The 18,143-nt window shown below is 40.7% G+C and overlaps 1 pseudogene; it reads right to left on the bottom strand.

The window, feature by feature from the left end:
• Positions 1–9,131: 9,131 nt before the first annotated feature.
• LOC121149513 lies at positions 9,132–9,214 on the bottom strand (annotated as a pseudogene).
• Between the last annotated feature and the right edge of the window lie 8,929 nt (positions 9,215–18,143).

The raw sequence follows: 18,143 nt of genomic DNA on the forward strand, positions 1-18,143 counted from the left end.
CTGCTGTTTCCCTGAACTCTTACAACATTGGTGGTATAGCTCTTCAAGGCTGGCAACAGCTTTGTTTGGAAACCCTTAAATTCTGTGTAGATGGATGCCATTGTAGAAAAAAGGAAAACTTGACTGTATGATAATAAGAGGTCATTTATGTTCTAGAAGACTTTATATACCAGAATATACCTGACCATGTAAACAACTGGTCATCATAAACTTGTGTAGGACTGTGAGAGGCACAAGCAAAATAACGTGGAATCAATGTTGAAAAGGTGTGACAGAAGGATCCCAGTTATTAAATTACAAACTGTGTAGTTAGTTAGGTGGTTTAAATTTGTTTTATGTTAACTTCTGTCTCTTTGAGTCACGCCTCAATTTATAAAGCAAATATATCTGAAGATTAAGGATTTGAAAGGGATATATTGAAATTATAGTAACATTCCACTACAGTGAAGATTTTCATCCTGGTGAACTGATTTCTTTAATTAATTAATTAAAAGCAGTAGCCATGTTACTATAGTTTCATGTCAGTAAATAAATAGTATTGAGTCATATGGAATTATGACATCTGCTTCCATGGACAGAGAACTTTTTTTGTCTGAGATGATATTTAGGAGAAATTATATAACTAACATTATTTTTACCTCAGTCTGTTAGGATGGTGCCTTGATTATGAATGCTTCTAACATGTGGATGTTGTGCTGGCTGCTTTCCCAACCCTCCTTTTATACAGAAAAAAATAGGATGTTTGCTAGTAATAATAATTTCAGTTAGGTTTTCTGTGTTCACTCATGAGCAGGTTAAATGATCTGTTTAAATGGTGAAGCAACATGCATGGACTTTAATGCATGTTCTCTGACAAATATTGTCCCAAATACCTCCTCCAACTCTAGTCTCTCTGCTTTATTAAAAAGTTACTTCCTTCGGGGGGGTCAACACAATAGCTCAATTGGCTAATTCTCTGCCTGCAGGTGCTGGCATCCCATATGGGCACCAGTTCATGTCCTGGCTGCTCCACTTCCCATCCAGCTCTCTGCTAATGGCCTAGGAAAGTAGCAGAGGATAACCCAAATCTTTGGGACCCTACGCTCATGTGGGAGACCTGGAAGAAGCTCTTAGTTCCTAGCTTCTGGTTCCTGACTTCAGATCAGCTCACCTCTGGCTATTGTGGACTTTTAGGAAGTGAACCAGCAGATAGAAGATCTTCGTCTATGTAAATCTGCCTTTGCAATAATTAAAAAAAAAAAGCATAATTTTTTTCTCCCTTTCTCTCCTTAGCACATTAGATGTTTTTCATTTATTTGCAAAGATTCCAAGCTCATATTTATTGTTTTCTATTTTTAGAGAGTGGAAAAGAGTTTTATTTTCTCTGATGAATCCTACACATATTGCTTCTAGCTTCATTTAGGACAGTAGTATGTGTGTATGTGTGTTAGCTGTGGTCTCTCTAATATTCTTGGACAAAAACTAGCCTTCTTTTGCCCCACTCATGCTTCTGTTGATGGTTTTGGAGGTATACGTGTGTATGTGACGCTCACTTAAATGACAAGAACCCTAATTTAAAGATGTTTAAGCAAAAACAAATTGGGTCATGTAGCTGAAATTTCTTGGTGTGGAACTTTTGACATGAAAATACCCAGAGAAGCAAGCAACGCAGCCAGCTTTTCTCCATGAGGTGGGCCTTGACAACTTCCATCTTAGCAAAAAGATGTCTGGCATTCCCCTGTCCCCCTGCCCTAATATTTCAGGACCGTCTTTCAGATGAGACCATCCTAATCTAAGGAGCTTTGGAATTCATGTGAAGATGGCTTGGCACATCAACCGTGTGGTAGGCAAATGGTAGAATTTTCTCCTTTCATTTCCTCCTTATGTTGTTTTACGTGTTCACATTTGATGAGTTTTTCATGAGGGTATTAAACCTCTATTGTATTTATTGTGTATATACAGCATCTTAAATTGTTAATCATTTGATTCTCACAGCCATGTACAGGCAGATGGTATTTGTTGGACAGGGCAGTCCTGAGGCTTAAAAAGTGAGTGCAGAAGGAGTGGAGCAACTTATCACAAAGTCATGAAATAGGCCTGGCACTCATGTTAGAATCAGTCCAACGCCCTTGTGCTTAGGGAATCCGAGAGCTTTGAACACTTCAGACTCACCTGCTGTGTATTCCGAGGGCAGATTTATGGAGTACACCTTCAAGGGTGCTTGAGGAATTTGGAGATATCCTGACTTGGAGCAAGAGATGTTAGTGATTGTTCCAGGTTGTTCACAAGTGGCCTTTAGGTACCTGAAGTTCCTCCTCCTTGTTTCCTTGCTGTCTCAGTTTGTCTAGTGCAAGAATAGAATGCAACTGAACATCCAGGAATCCATCTGCCCTGCTGCCAGGTGCATGGTCACCACCTCCTGGCTTTCTGATCTTTCAAGCCACTCCTTAAGCCTTTGAGTACCATGTGGGGATCTAATATGATTCCCCCTTTGAGCCATTAGCCTTTAAACATGTATTGAAAGTGCTTGTTCTCAGTGTAGTTCATACTAGTATTTTTTGTGTACCTAGCAATAAGAATGATTCAATAAATGTGCATTGATTTCCTTTTTACTGTATAATATCCATTTAGTCCTCTTCAGTTTGTTTGGTTTTCCTCAATGAAGTTCTAATAGGCTTGGGAAGAGGGACTAGTCTTCTATTTTTTTCTGAATTACCTAAGAGTTTTCCACACTTTGTAGATAGCTGCTCAACAAAGATTCAGTCATAATAGAAGGCATGTACTACATGTTTGTTGAATGAATTAGCCACTGAAAGGTTACTACTTTTCCCTTATAAAGAATGGGATTTTTGTGACTGCAGATCTTTTGAATGTTTGCATTGGTTTTCTACCTCAAGCAATTATCAGGAAGGAAACAAGAAAATAAATAATAAATTTTAGCCTAAGAGGTAAAATATTTAACTACCCAACATTCTTTGTTTTGTATTGAGAAATGTTTAACCAAGATTCCTCAGGTTGCAGTTAGATGGTCAAACTTTTAAAAACAAATGCGTGCACATAAATAGGCATGTTTGCCTCCAAATGCAACTGCGTTGTAGATTATATCTTTACTACTCTTAATAGGGTCCCTCTTTCTTCCAACGGTTGTATCAGCTTGAACAAATGCGTTGTCCTTTGCCACAGACGTGATTTTCAAAGACCATGTTGAGATCCCAGAAGTTGAGTCAAAGCACAAATAGTTAAAGGTGGAATCATAACATACATAAACACCTGCCTTCCAAGAATTTGCCAACTAATTAGAGTCAATATACATTAAAGATAATTCGGAATAAAAAATCTTTGTCTTAGGGATTTCCAGCATCTTAAAGATGATCTTGTTTAGATTTTTTTTTGTTAAGATAAAGTGGTTGAAAGAAGAGGTCCTGAGAGACCAAGTCTAAAGGCTAAGAGCAGAGCATATTGAAGATTAAAAGCATCAGGTAAATTAGAATCTTGATCCCTTGTCCCCTATTGATGGATCCTTTGCAAACCACAATAAAATCTGCACTCAGGTTTACATTTCATCAGACTGTTAGCAACCTGCTGCAGATGGCCAGGACTACAATACTCTTCAAAGAGGGTTATTAGTGGTGTCAAGGAGTGAACGTGATGGGTTGCAACCAAGGGACTCTGTAGCTTGGGAATGGATGTGTGAGTCCTACAGTTTTAGAAGGGAGGGGCAGAGATCAAGAAGAGAACTGACCAAGAAAAGCATATTTCAAGCTACATATGTAATCTTAAAATTGCTAGTAACCATGTTGAAAAGAAAAATGACATTACATTTAGTAATGTATTTTATTTAATCCAATTATTTTATTATTTAATTCAAGCTCTAGAGTATTATTTCCACATGTGGCTAATATGAAAAATAAGATATTTAACAGTGGCTTTTGTGTGTTGAGACACTTAGAGTCCCATATGTGTTTTACACTGACAGCCCATCTCACAGGTCTAATAGTCACAAGTCCCTAGTGGCTTCCATAGTGGACGGCAGAAATCTAGAAGAGTCTGACTAATGAGACACAGTGGGAGACTGATGTGATTGCCAGTGGATTAACTTGGTCTGAGAATCTCTTAGAGAATGCCCGTCAATCCTGCCTGCACATCCGGCTCACCTGGGAATCTGAGCAGAATGCAGCTCTGCCTCACTAGACCCGTGGTCATCTAGGTGTCTGCTTTTCTTATCAGCTTTTAGGCAACACTGCTGCTGCTGCTCTGACGTCCACATCTTGAATAGCCAGGTTAATGTCGGCCATCAGTCACAGAGGAGAGAAAGAAGGAAGTTTTAAGTGGGTCAGTCAGAATTTTCTTAGCAGAGGGAAGTGTTTCTCGCTGAATTCCTTGGCCCATGAGATAGGACCTTTAGCCAATTTCCCTGCCTTCTCAAAAAAAAAACACCCCCAAACCTTAAAGGTTCTTTCTTTTTCTCCATCCCTCACCTGTCGCTTTCCAGAGGACAAAATGGCACATGATCTGTTTCAAGAGCTTCAACAATGGACTATATCCTGGGATGGCCTCCCCTCCCCTCCGCAGCCACCTGTGCTCACCTGAACATGATCCTTTTGCTTCCTGCCCCGCCAGAAGTGTACTTCAGTCATACCCATGGGCCCTTCTAGATATAGTCTGTGGGACGCATTGCTTGCTGGTTTCATAGACTCAATCTTGAGACTTTGACAGTGAAGCTCCTTTTGTGAACTTGGAACCAAGTCATGTTCTTGAATGCTGTTTTACCAGATATAAATCACCATGCTTTATTTTAATTTGCTTTTGGCTTGTGTGTCTACTATTCATTAACCCAGGGGAAAAAGAGAATGTGATGAAGTAACCTCAAATCCCAACACTGTAGCTCAAAACAGAGCAGGATTCCTCTGGACACACAGGGGGACTACTCTGCAGGCCCGCCAGGGGCACAGTTTGTGTTGGGGCACAGGACTGAGGTGAACTCATGAAACCAGGCAGAAATCAGGTCAGCCTCTTAGAGGCCTGAGCCGAGTGCTGAAGTGCCATGCCATGGCAATTAGGAGAGGATACACGTTTCCCGACATCATCTGCAGTATTTTTATTTTTCTCCCCACTGTGTGTGGGAGTACAGCTGGGAGCAGCAGCAACAGAAAGTGTGATAAAAAAAAGTAAACTCCGGCTGTCACAGAGCTGGAGAGGCAGAAGTGCTCTGATCAGATCCCTGGCTGAGTCTTCCCAGCGTACACATTTGAGAGGAGTGTCTCGGGATACCGTTGCCATGCAAGTCCTGGGTTTCTGTCTGGTCTGTGTATCTTATTCCATTGGTCTGCTTCTCTACAACAATTTTCATAAATGTCTACCACAATGCCTTGCGTCTGGCAAAGTTTATAATAAGTCTTGATATCTTGCTAGAGAAAACCTCCTGACAGGGTTCCAGGGTTCAAGAACTCTACCCTTAGAATATTTTAAGCTGAAGGAATTTGAGAAAACAACAGTAGCAGAAAGGTCACTCTCACCTTCCCCCTCTTCTCCTCCCCTGTAGGAAGTCATAAAATCTAGGAAGGCTTTTCTGACCTTCCCCTGAAGTCGGGCATATGAGCCTCCTGAGAAATAGCCCCTGCCTCTACTTAGAGGAAAGGAGCATCCTTATCTCTGAAGACTCAGGACCACAGAGAAGAGGCTGAACAAACAAGCCTGGCTGCACTTCCTGCGCTTTGTTCACACTGGTTCATGCCCTTTCAGTGCTACCATCATTCCTGCAATCATCCACTCTTTGTTAAACTGCCATAAAATTGTACAGATTTCATCATTTCTTCAGTTCTTCATTTCCTTCTGGAAGCTCCTGTGTTAGGCAACATTACATCAATCTGTTTGTGTGCTCTTCTCTGGCAAATTTGTCTTTCGTTGTCAGAGCCCCAGCCATGAACTTAATGCGGTCACGAAGATCTTTTCCTCCTGTGTACCAGTCACATTGCTTTGCATCTTGCCTGGTGCTTAGCACTGGAGATGGGTTTCTGCAGTGTGCTCTAAGTTTTGCAGTAAATCTATACAGTTGCATGAAAATCTCTGAGAGAGTTTTGATTGAATTGTCCCAGATTTATAGCGGACAAATGTCTTATCAATTGTAAGAGTGGGTATGTTTATGATGCTGTTTTGTCCACAGTATGTCTCTAATGTGTTTTTTATAGTTCTGCTGGAGTATGTCATGTTCGACTTTTTGTTGGTGTTTTTTAAAAATACGCTTTGTTTTTACTTATTTGAAAGGTAAAGTGTCACACACACACACACACACACACACACACACACACACACACACACACGAGATGACCAGGGAAAAGGAAAGGGAGAGGAGAGGAAAGATGTTCCATCTGCTAGTTCATTCCCCATGTTAAAAATATTAATTGAAAATTGCGTAGCTGGGACTTAAGAGAACTCTGACATGGGATATGAACATTCCCAGTGCTGGCCTAACCCACTGCACCATAGTACCTTCCCGTGCATCATGTGTGATTTGAGTACAACTAGAAAAAATACTGTTTCCATGTGCTTAAGGATACATATACATTATGGTCCCTATGTAACTCAGATGGTTTCATATGGATGTTTTTCATGTGTTAAAGAATCGTACAATGCTATGAGTGGCACTGGGGACAGGGAGAAATTTGAACTATGGGAAAGGAAAAGACAATACAGTGAGGTGCTTTTTTTTTCTCCCTTTGATCCACAGGTTATTTAGAAATGTGTTGCTTAATATCTAAAATTTGGGGAATTTTTCACATTTTAGTTGTTGACTTCTTATGTAGTTATCTGGTGATAATTAGAGAAGATTCTCACAATTTCATCTTTCAAATTAGTCAATTAGTTTTATTGTTCAAGTTTTGGTTTATCTTGGTGAATATCCTTTATGCACTTGAAAAGAATGGATAGTCCACTTAGTGTCCTATCAATATCAGTTAGGTCTAATTGCTTAGTAGTATTATTCATGTTTTTCATATCATTACTGACGTTGTTGTATCAAAAGATTTCCAACCTGTAATTGTGGATTTCTCTGTCTTTCTTTGTAAGTCTGTTAGATTTTGCTTAATGCATTTAGAAATTATATTTTTTTTTTAGATTTATTTTTATTATTTTTTATTGGAAAGGTGGATATACAGAGAGGAGATACAGAGAGGAAGATCTTCCATCCGATGATTCACTCCCCAAGTGAGCCGCAACGGGTCGATACTATGCCGATCCGAAGCCAGGAGCCTCTTCCGGGTCTCCCATGCGGGTGCAGGTTCCCAAGGCTTTGGGCCGTCCTCTGTTGCTTTCCCAGGCCACAGGCAGGGAGCTGGAAGGGAAGCGGGGCTGCCGGGATTAGAACCGGCGCCCATATGGGATCCCGGGCGTGCAAGGCGAGGACTTAACCACTTGCGCCACCGCGCCGGGCCCTAGAAATTATATTTTTAAGAGCATGAATATTGAATTGTTAGACCTTGATGAAATGAACTTATTAGAGCTGAATATCCCTCTTTGTCCTGGTAGTATTACCTGTTATGAATAATATTTTATGTGATTTTAAGTATTGCAACTTTAGCTTTCTTATGAATAATGTTTTAAGAATATGTGGGGAAGTTCAAAACATTCACGGAAAGTGGAATTAAAAGGTAGAATTAAAAATATGAAATGTATTTCTCAACATAAGTGCCACTGAGCTCAAGATACTTTGTGAGTAGTATTACTAGCTATTTAGCCCATTTCTAAAAACTTGAGTGTTCTGGAAATTTTTCAGAAATTTTTTAAAGATTTATTTATTTTATTTTTCATTTGAAAGGAAGATTTTATATAGCGAGGAGAGACAGAGAGAAAATCTTTGGTGGCTCAGTCTCCAATGGTCACCATGACCAGAACTGAACTGATCTAAAGCCAAGAGCCAGGAGCTTCCTCCAGGTTTCCAAGGACTTGGGCCATCCTCTGCTGCCTTCCTACGCCAGGAGCTAGATGGGAATGAGCAGGTGGGACACAACCCAGTGCCAGCACGGCAAGACAAAGGATTAGCGTGCTGCACCACTGTGCTGGCTTCAGTGAAATCTCTGTTGTATCATGAACTGAAGAAAAATGGGCAACCTATGAACATTTTAAAAAAGAGTAGGGATCAAAACCAAGCCAGAAGCCAAATCACAGCTATGTCATGAATGCCTAATGCTTTTTCATTTCTCCTGCAGCACTGCTGTTTGATGAGATGAGGGAGCACTGTGGCGGTGGAGGATTCTAGTGACACTCCCAGGAGTGTTTCTCTCTTCAGACACTGCTGTGATAAGCACATGTCATTGTCCTTCTTTCCTTCAGAAAGTCAAGTAAAAAACATTGATAATCCCTCTAAATTGTTGCCCTCACTCTTCCTCTCAATCTCTGCTCTTTTGTTTTGTCTAAGCCACTCCCACCACCCTTGCTTTGATTTTTCTTCATTGTCAGGATCTTACTAGTTGCATCCCACCTGCTGTTACAACCTTTCAGGAGCTCCTTCATGATCTTGATGCTGCCGCTTGTTTAAGATTTCCTTTGGGGGTTCTGCCCTTGTCTATTGCTGCTCTCCCGCACAACAGCTTTGGCATCCAAAGCTGCTGCAGTTTAACTTTTCAGTCAGATTTGTGTGATTTCAGCAAATTGAGGTCTCTGTGGTTTTGGCTATTGTTTCTGCTGTTAATCAAAAGTACTTTTCAATTGGAGCATGAACAGCAGTATTTTTTTCCCCTCTCGAATTGACGTGGTTTGTGACTGTGAGATTCATCTTCAGCATCATCCTGCTGCCTTTTAAAACAAGGTATTCATTTGTAAGCTGCTGATTTGTTTTCAGGGCATTGTTGCCATCAAGTTTTTCTAAGGCATCCATGGTTTCATCACTCTTTCATCCAAGGTTGATCCTAAATTTCATGTTTGCTCTTGCTTTAGTTTTAGTAGAACACACGTTGCTCTGATAGGAACTCTTCAAACTGATGTCTTCTTTTCTTAGTGTCGCAGAGAAAATCTTTTTCAAGGATATACTGCAGGCTACTATGCTTTGATTTTGGTGCAAATAGGTTTTCAAATTTTTGTATAGGTTTTTATAATATGTGTCTTCCGTAGACTTTTTGAAATATTTTGTGTCTTTTTCCATCTTGTTACTTTTATCCTATCATTAGTTTTATTTTTCAATTAGTACTAATCATGCCTCAGTTGAACCTCATTGGCTACGATACGGCCTTTACATGAAGCTCGTGAGCTTTATTTTTAAAGTGACTTTCTTGTAAGCTTATGCTTTTAAAAATTGAGCTGTATGGGGCAAGCTTCTGTCCTGGTGGTTGAAACACACTTGGGATGACCTCATCTACATCAGAGTGTCTAGGTTCCAGTTCTGATTCTGCTCCCAGGTCCAGCTTCCAGCTAATGCATCGTGGGTGCCAATAGCTAATGGCTCAGGTCGTTGTATCACTCACCCACTGATCCTGGCCTCCGCTTGGCCTAACCCAGGCTATTGTGCCATCTGGGGAGTGAGACAGCACATAGGACATGTCTTTCTGTCTGACCTTCTCTATTTCTGTCTTTTAATCTCTCTTTCAAATAAATAAAACTTTGAAAAAACCAGAGTTAATGCTGGGGTGGGCCTAGAATTCAAGAGAGCAGTCCAGAAAGGCCTTCCTGAGCAGATGGGCACTCAGAGAAATACCTGGAGTGAAAGGATGCTAACTGTACAGATGCCGTTGCTTTGTTTTGTTGGATGCATCCATCAGAGTTCAGTCTGGAAAGGAGAACAGCAGCATGAGTTACTGGATAGAGGACCTGTTATGGCAATTAAATGTCACAGGAGTACGGGAGGACTCAGGAAGTCAAGGTCTTGGGGCAGGGCATGGTGGGTGGTTGTTGAATGAAGTGAGATGAAGCCATTGTCGGGCCTGTAGCACTGCATGAGGCATGAGACAACCTTGCAGGGCAGTGGAACTGGTGAGTTCATCCTGCTAAAGGGTAAGAATGCAGGGAAGAACTTCGTGGAGAAGTGTGCAGGAAGCTGTTAACCTCTCTTGGGACTGCTTTGGTGGGTCTGTGGCCACATCTGGTCAGGGGGATATGGGAACACAGTTCATTGGCGGAGAGAGAGAGAGAGAGAGAGAGAGAGAGAGAGAGAAAGAGAGAAAGAGAGAAAGAGAGAAAGAGAGAAAGAGAGAAAGAGAGAAGAGAAGAGAAGAGAAGAGAAGAGAAGAGAAGAGAAGAGAAGAGAAGAGAGACAGAGAGAGAAGAGAGAGAAATTACTTCCATTGACCGATTCATTCTGCAAATGAGCTGGTCCAGGCTGAAGTCAGCAGGCAGGAAGTACATGTCGGTCTCTTGGGATGGGTGTCAGGGACCGAAGTCCTTGAGCTAGCACTTGAACACAGCCCTCAGCATGTGCATTAGTGGGCAGGTGGAGTCTGGAGTGGAGGTGGGACTTGATCCCAGTAAATGGCGTGGCATGCAGGTGTGCCTAGCAGTGGCATGATCTGCTCCCCTCTGTGACTCGCCCCTGCCTCTCCTCTGATTAACACTGTGTTACCATTGCTTTTGTTAGAATTCTATAATACATTTTGATGTCAGCTAGAAAAATCTCTTTAGCTTGTGTTTCTTTAGATGTATTTTGATGGCTTATCTCTTCACGTCTCCATCTTGATTAATTTCACAAAAATCCTTGGGATATTGCTTGAAATAATAGAAAATATCTAAGTCAAATGGAGGAAATTACATGTTTTTCATGATTGAATCTCCTATGAATGTGATAGCTTACGCAGGTCTCATTTAATATTTTTCCATCTTATATATGTTTTTGATAGTCTTATTCCTAGATATTTGCTTGTTTGTGTTGTTGTGGTAACAATTTACTTTATAAAATATTATTTACTACATTCTTATAGCTGGTTGCTTGCAAGTAGAAATATGATTATTTTTATTTTATAGGAAAAAAGTTATCAGGTTTTCTTATTAATTCAAGTTCTCCAAAAACTATTTATTCATTGTTATTGGAAAGGTAGATTTACACAGGCAGAAAGTGGTACAGAGAGAAAGATCTTCCATCAGCTGGGGACCGGAACTGTGACCTAGTGGCTAAAGTCCTCGCCTTGAACATGCCCGAAATCCCATATGGGCACTGGTTCTAATCCCAGCAGCTCTACTTCCCATCTAGCTTCCTGCTTGTGGCCTGGGAAAGCAGTCGAGGACAGCCCAAAGCCTTGGGACCCTGCACCCATGTGGGAGACCTGGAAGGAAGTTCCAGGCTCCTGGCTACGGATTGGCGCAGCGCCGGTCGTTGCAGACACTTGGGGAGTGAATCATTGGACGGAAGATCTTCCTCTCTATCTCTTCTCCTTTCTGTATATCTGACTTTGTAAAGAAAAATAAAATAAATCTTAAAAAAAAAAAAAAGAATGATAGACTCAACTGGTTCACTCCCCAAATGGCTGAAGCTGAGCCTATCTAAAGCCAGGATCCAAGAGCTTCTTTCAGGTCTCCCATATGGGTGCAGGGTCCCAATGCTCTGAGTCATCCTCCTGTGCTTTCTCAGGCCACAAGCAGGGAGCTGGATGGGAAGTGGAGCAGCCAGGATACAAACTGGCACTTATATGTGATGCTGGCACTTGTTGAGTGTTGAGTCACTGTGCTGGGCTTGAGTTCTTGTAATTTATATGGAAATTATTTTCTATTTTTCTGATAGACATTTTATCTAGCAATAATAGCAGCTAGTTTCTTTCTAATCTTTGACCCTTTATTTGCTTTCCTTGCCCCAATACATTCTTTTTTTTTTTTAAAGATTTATTTTTATTATTTTTTCATTGGAAAGGCAGATATACAGAGAGGAGAGACAGAGAGGAAGATCTTCCGTCCGATGATTCACTCCCCAAGTGAGCGCAACGGGCCGATACTATGCCGATCCGAAGCCAGGAGCCTCTTCCGGGTCTCCCACGCGGGTGCAGGTTCCCAAAGCTTTGGGCCGTCCTCGACTGCTTTCCCAGGCCACAAGCAGGGAGCTGGAAGGGAAGCGGGGCTGCCGGGATTAGAACCGGCACCCATATGGGATCCCGGGGGTGCAAGGCGAGGACCTTTAACCACTTGCGCCACCACGCCGGGCCCCCTAATACATTCTTAAGACTTTTTCAGTGTGTCTGTGAATTGTTGAGGTTAGAGGAGGTATGTTTGCTTTGTTTTGAAACTTAATTTTTAAAAAATTTATTTATGTTTATTGGAAGTCAAATTTTACAGAGAGGAGAGGCAAAGATCTTATTTGAAGTTGAATGTGTGTGCTAAATTTAAGCTTTATATTCCTCTACTAAATTATTAATGTGGTAAATTACATTAGTAGATTTTCTAATATTGAACCCAAATATGCATGTTGGTCATGAACCCTGCTTAGTCCTGATGTCCTGTATTTTTCATACATTGCTAGACTGGTATGCTAATGTTTTGTTTGAAAACTTCGTATTTTTGGTTTTGACTGACAATAAGCTCAGATTTTTTCCTGCTGTTGCTTTCTTGATGGCACAGCTAGATTGGTTTCACATGATGAGTTGAGGGACAGTCTCCTTTTTTGCCATTCTTGACAACATTTTTCTTAAAAGATTTGTTTGTTTTTATTGCAAAAGCAGATTTACAGAGAGAAGGAGAGACAGAGAGAAAGATTTCTGTCTACTGCTTCACTCCCCCAATGGCTGCAATGGCCAGAGCTGAGCTGATCTGAAGCCAGGAGCCTGGAGCCCCTCTAGGTCTCCCATGTTGGTGCAGGGTCCCAAGGCTTTACTACTTTCTCAGGCCACAATCAGGGAGCTGGATGGGAAGTGGAGCAGCTGGGCTGTGAACCAGCATATGCAAAGTTAAGATTTAGCCACTGAGCCATAGTGCTGGGCCTGACAAAATTTCATAATTTAATATTTTCTTTGGATATGACAGAAATTTTCCTGTAAAGTTTACCTGTGCCTGATGCTGTCATTTTGGAATGATATTTATTTATTAATTCAGCTTATTCATTTTATATGATGTTTTTCTTTTTCTTTTTCTTCCTTTTTCAAAGATTTTTAAAGTTTTACTTGAAAGAGTAAGAGAGGGAAATATGGAGAGATATCTTCTATGCTCTGGTTCATTGTGCAAATGGCCAGAGTGACCAGAGCTGAGCTGATCCAAAGCCAGGAGCCAGGAGCTTCTTTCGAGTCTCCCACATGGATGCAGGGGCACAAGGATTTAATGCTTTCCCAGGCCATGAGCAGAGAGCCGGCTTGGAAGTAGAGTAGCTGGGACTAGACCTGGCCCCTGTCTGGGATGCTGGCACTGATGAAGGGGAATCAGCTGGTTAGGCTGCTGCACCAGCTCCTCTCTTTTTTCATGTGTTGGATTTGGTGATTTGCTATTTTCAGTGTTTATTTACATAAGTTTGTTCATTTCCCATTTGTTATCAACTCTTTCTAATATTAGTAGTATGTCCCTGTTTTCAGTTCTAAATTTGCTCGTTTAGGCTTTCTTCTTTTTTGTTGTTTTTAAAAAAACGATTGTTTTGATTGTACATAATTTTGAGATACAGTTTGGTAATCTGACGCATGCACATCTGTAATGGTCAGATCATAGTAGTGTTTTTCTTCAGCACCTTTTATGTTTTTGCTTAGTCTCCTGAAACATATTTTAAAAGCATTTTGCAGCTGGCACTGTGGTTCAGTGGGTAGAGCTTCTGAATGATGCTGGCATCTTATGTGTGTGCTGGTTCGTGTCTTGGCTGTATCACGGTGCTACTCCCTGCTTATGGCCTGGGTAAAAAGCAGCAGAGTATGACCCAAGTGTTTGGACACCTGTTACCCAGGTGCCAGTCTCTGATGAAGTTTCTGACTCCTACCTTTTTTCCCCGCAGGCCTGACTGTTGTGGTCATCTGGAGAGTGAACTAGCAGGTGGAAAACCAATCTCTCTCTGTCTCTCTCTAGCTCTGCCTTTAAAATAAATAAATGAGTCTTAAAAATGTACACATAATTGTGTACATACATACTTAAGGAATACAGTATGATATTTCAATTTATATATAAAATACATACTTAACAAGTCAGGATAATTGACATTTCTGTCTTTAGTAATAGTTTTTGCATTGTCTGTTTTGTCTGTCAGTGTAGCTACATTGGTCTTTTTGTGGAAGATAGTATTTGATTTGTATATATCTTCTACTGTTTATCTTTTTTAAAGAAATATTTTATTTTTGTTTGAATGGCAGAGTTAGAGAGAGAAGGAGCAATAGACACACAAAGAAAGAGAGAGTTCTTCCCTCTGTTGGTTTACTATACAAATGATCACAACAGCTAGAGCTTAGCTGATCTGAATCCAGGAGTCTGAAGCTTCTTCTGGGTCTCCCACTTGGGTGCAGGGTTGCAAGGCTTTGGGTCATCCTCTGCTGGTTTCCCAAGCCATTTTCTAGGAGCTGGATTGGAAGTGGTACAGCCAGGATACAAACTGGCACCCATATGGAATGCTGGCACTGCAGACAGAGGGTTAGCATGCAAACTACAGAACTGACTGTTATCTTTTATATGTCCTAATGTTTGATAAGTATCTCTTATCCACAGTATTTACCCAGATTTCTTATCTTATCTAGCCTGCCAATGTTTTGTTTGAGCTGGAGTGTTTCAGTCTCTGGCTATTTTCATTCCTGGTCTACTTGTGTGGATTTTTGCCAGAGCGCTCGCAATTTCTCCCAGCTTGTTCATGTTGTTTTCCTTCCTACTTCTCATTTAGCACACCTTTGGGAAGTGAACTAGAAAATGTATGGTTTCTCTCTCTTTCTCTCTCTCCTTCCCTCTCTCCCTCTTTTGTACCTGTGCCTTTTAAATAAGTAAACAAATATTTTTATTTTTATTCTTAGTCTATATCCTCCTTATGAGATCGCAGAATATCCTTTTCTTTTCTTTTTTTAAAGATTTGTTATATGAAACAGCAAAAATGAGAGAGATATCTTTCTTCCACCAGCCAACTTTCTAAAGCAACATATGGTCCAGTTCTGAGAAACGCTGAAACCAGGGACCTGGGACATCTTCTGGATCTCCCACATGGTTGTCAGGGGCCCAAATACTTGAGCCCTTTTCTGTTTGCCTTCTTAGGTACATTAGCAGGAAGCTGAATGGGAAGCAGACCAGCCAGAGCTGCAACACACAGTCTGATAAGGGATGCCAGCATGGCAAGCTGCAGCTTAAACCATTGTGCCAGAATGCTGGCCCATAAATATAACTACTAACCTGTTTTCATTTAGTAATCATTTTTAATTATAGTCATTTAACGTGTTAAAGCCTACTTTTAATAAGTGTCTTTTCTCTCATTCTAATTTTTGCAAAGACCCAAGAACATTTTAACTCATGTTCCCTAGTTTTGCTATTATATTTTGATTTTAACCCTGCAAGAAAATTGCTAACACCACTACACACAGTGTTGATTTAGATGGATATTTCTCCATGTCCATAGGTACCACTAGCATTTTGAGCCAGAGAATTTGTATGTGTTCATTTATTGTTTCACCCTGCAGTTGGCTCAATGGCTGGGGCTGGGCTGTATGAAATCCAGGAACCTGGAATTCTGTCCGGATCTCCGACATGGGTGGCAGGGGTCCAAACACTTGGGCCATTTTGCCCTGCTATCCTAGGTGCTTTAACAGGGAGCTGGGTTGTAAGTGGATTCAAACTGGTACCCGCCGTGTCACAATGCCGGCGTCTGTTTGTACTTTGAGATACTTCACTGAAGGGATTCTCAGAGTGGTTAATTTGCTGACAAACCTTGTCTTTCTCCACAAAAAGGCATCTATGAATGCTTCCAGGATTTAGTTGAACATGGAGCCTCCCCCTTTTTTTTTCTCACAAACACCTATTGGCATCTTGGGAATTTCTTTGCTTTGTGGCTCCCAGAGCAAGAACATGTGCACTAGACCAAAGTGCTTATAAAGATGAGACAAACCCAAAGCCTGGTCTAAGTGTGTCATCCAGTTCCCAAAGTGCTTTGAACTCAGCAGGAGGCAAAGGAGTTGTGATGCTTGCGGTTTTTACCTTAGTGTCTGTTTTCAAGTTCCTGGGCATCCCTTTGGCTTTTATTTGTTGAGTATCTCCTCTTTCTATTCTCAGTGGAAGTTGGGAAGTTTTAAATAGAGAAAGCAACAGGACAGAATTTCTGTGTGGTTACAGTAAAGCTGTGACATGGCCTTTTTATCCGCCAAGTATAATGTATGGAACACACAGTATAAAGAATATCTGTGACAGAAGGAGAATCTCCCCAAAGCATTGGTTGATAAGTTGCTTGTCACAGCTCACTTATTACCCTATTAACATCTTTTACAGTGTATAGATAATATCTTCTTTGTAGTGGAAATCATTGTAATGAGACTTTGTTTCAATTAGTTACTTTTAATTTATAAGAATGAAGCAGATTATTTCCTTTTATTTTGGTAATAGAAATGCTTTATCTGAAAGACTTTCTATTAAAAAAAAGAATGTATAAATAAAGCACTGATATGAGCTGGCAAGCTTCGATTCCGATTCAGCATAATTTCCCTAGTAAGTGCAGTAAAAATGTTGGCCTTTAGAAGCTGATATTCCCTGGGTGTGCAAGTGTGGTAAGGCTTTGTTGTTGTTGTTATTTCTTCTCTTAAGAAATCTGCAGAGATATCCTAATGGAAAAACTCCAAAGTAAGAGTAGGAAGAACATCTATACTTTTATCAAAAAAGGGGACAGTTTATTGTAAGATGGCGTTCTAAAGGTCGGAGCCCCAAATGGTGTCTGTAGGCCTTGTTGCAGTCTGCAGTATGTGCTACTACAGTCTTGCCCGAGGCTCATAAATCTTGCATTATTTGGAGTAAGTGTAGACACTCAAATGAACTTAGAGGCAAATGTGACTGTGTTTCTGGGCACAGGCTGGGTGGAGGGAATGCTCTGATCATGTGTCAAAAAATTCTAATCATCTGGTCTTATAATGAATGGATTAGTTCCTCCATTCTGCCAGTAGAACACGAGTGTATGAAAACTTTGAAGTGCGGGAGGCAACAGCAAAGAAAACAATAAACCGTGCATGTGAGACTGGCTTGATGCTTGGTGATTAGGGATGAGGGCCCCGCGGGTCAGCTCCCCATAGGTACAAACAGATGTTTGCACTGTTTCACAGCTGCTAAATATGATATAAATCCAAAGAATTTTTCTTGTTTTTATAAAGGAAAAAAATACCCAGACAGCAAATTTTTGGTCATTCAGATACTCTTACCAAATGACATCTGGTTTCTGTACTGCTTATTTAAGCAATCCTTAAAAAAAATGTTTGCCAAGGGGAGTAACTCTAAACTCTCAGTCCTTCACCATACATAACAGTACAGTTTAAATTACAGTGTAGCATACAGAGTTTATTATAAGCAAGGACATTCTTTATTTCTTAACTAGCAAGTTTTACTTTTTAAGAAAATGAGTTAGGTAGTATGTAATTAGTTAAGGGCAATGTACGATGGAGTTACATGTAGAGTACTCTAGGATTCCTATCCTAATGATAGCAAAAGAAAATGAATTAATTGCTTCCATATGTTAAGGATGGTGGTGAGCAAAGTTCAGCTATACAGTTACCTAAAGTAAAATGTCAGCAGGACAGCAAGACAGTATTTTGACTTACATCAAGGTGAGATAACATGAAAGGCAGAAGGGAAGCACTGACGGGTTGGAGGTCAAGACAGAATGCATCTTGCCTAAACTTTTAGAGAAGAACCAGATTCGTACCTTCCCTCTATCCAGTGTGTCTTCAGATTTACAGAGCGACTCCTGCCTAAGGGCCAGCACGCCCATTTTGATTGCTGCCTTTATAGGTGTCTGTTTTGACGGCTCCAAGGCTCAAGCTTATGGGCTTGCCCTCAGAAGTTTTCCACCTTAGTTTTTGTGACTGCTGCTGATCTACAGTTCCTTGAGCACTTTTAGCCAGTGCATCTCCCAGTGCTTAGCACTGAAACAGAAAATGTGATAATTCCATAACAAATTTGGCAATTAGCGGCATTCCTCCTTTTGGGTTTTACATCATTATTTGGCCTGATACTGTAACTCCAGTCTGATATTAATAAAGAGAAATAAACAGTCTGACAAGTTCAGCTTTATTACAGAGTCCTCACCCAACAATATCTGCTAGGTCTGTACACTATTAAAAAAA

Source organism: Ochotona curzoniae, unplaced genomic scaffold, assembly GCF_017591425.1.
Source record: "Ochotona curzoniae isolate NIBS_2020 unplaced genomic scaffold, NIBS_Ocur_1.0 scaffold_4701, whole genome shotgun sequence".
Taxonomy (NCBI): Eukaryota; Metazoa; Chordata; class Mammalia; order Lagomorpha; family Ochotonidae; genus Ochotona; species Ochotona curzoniae.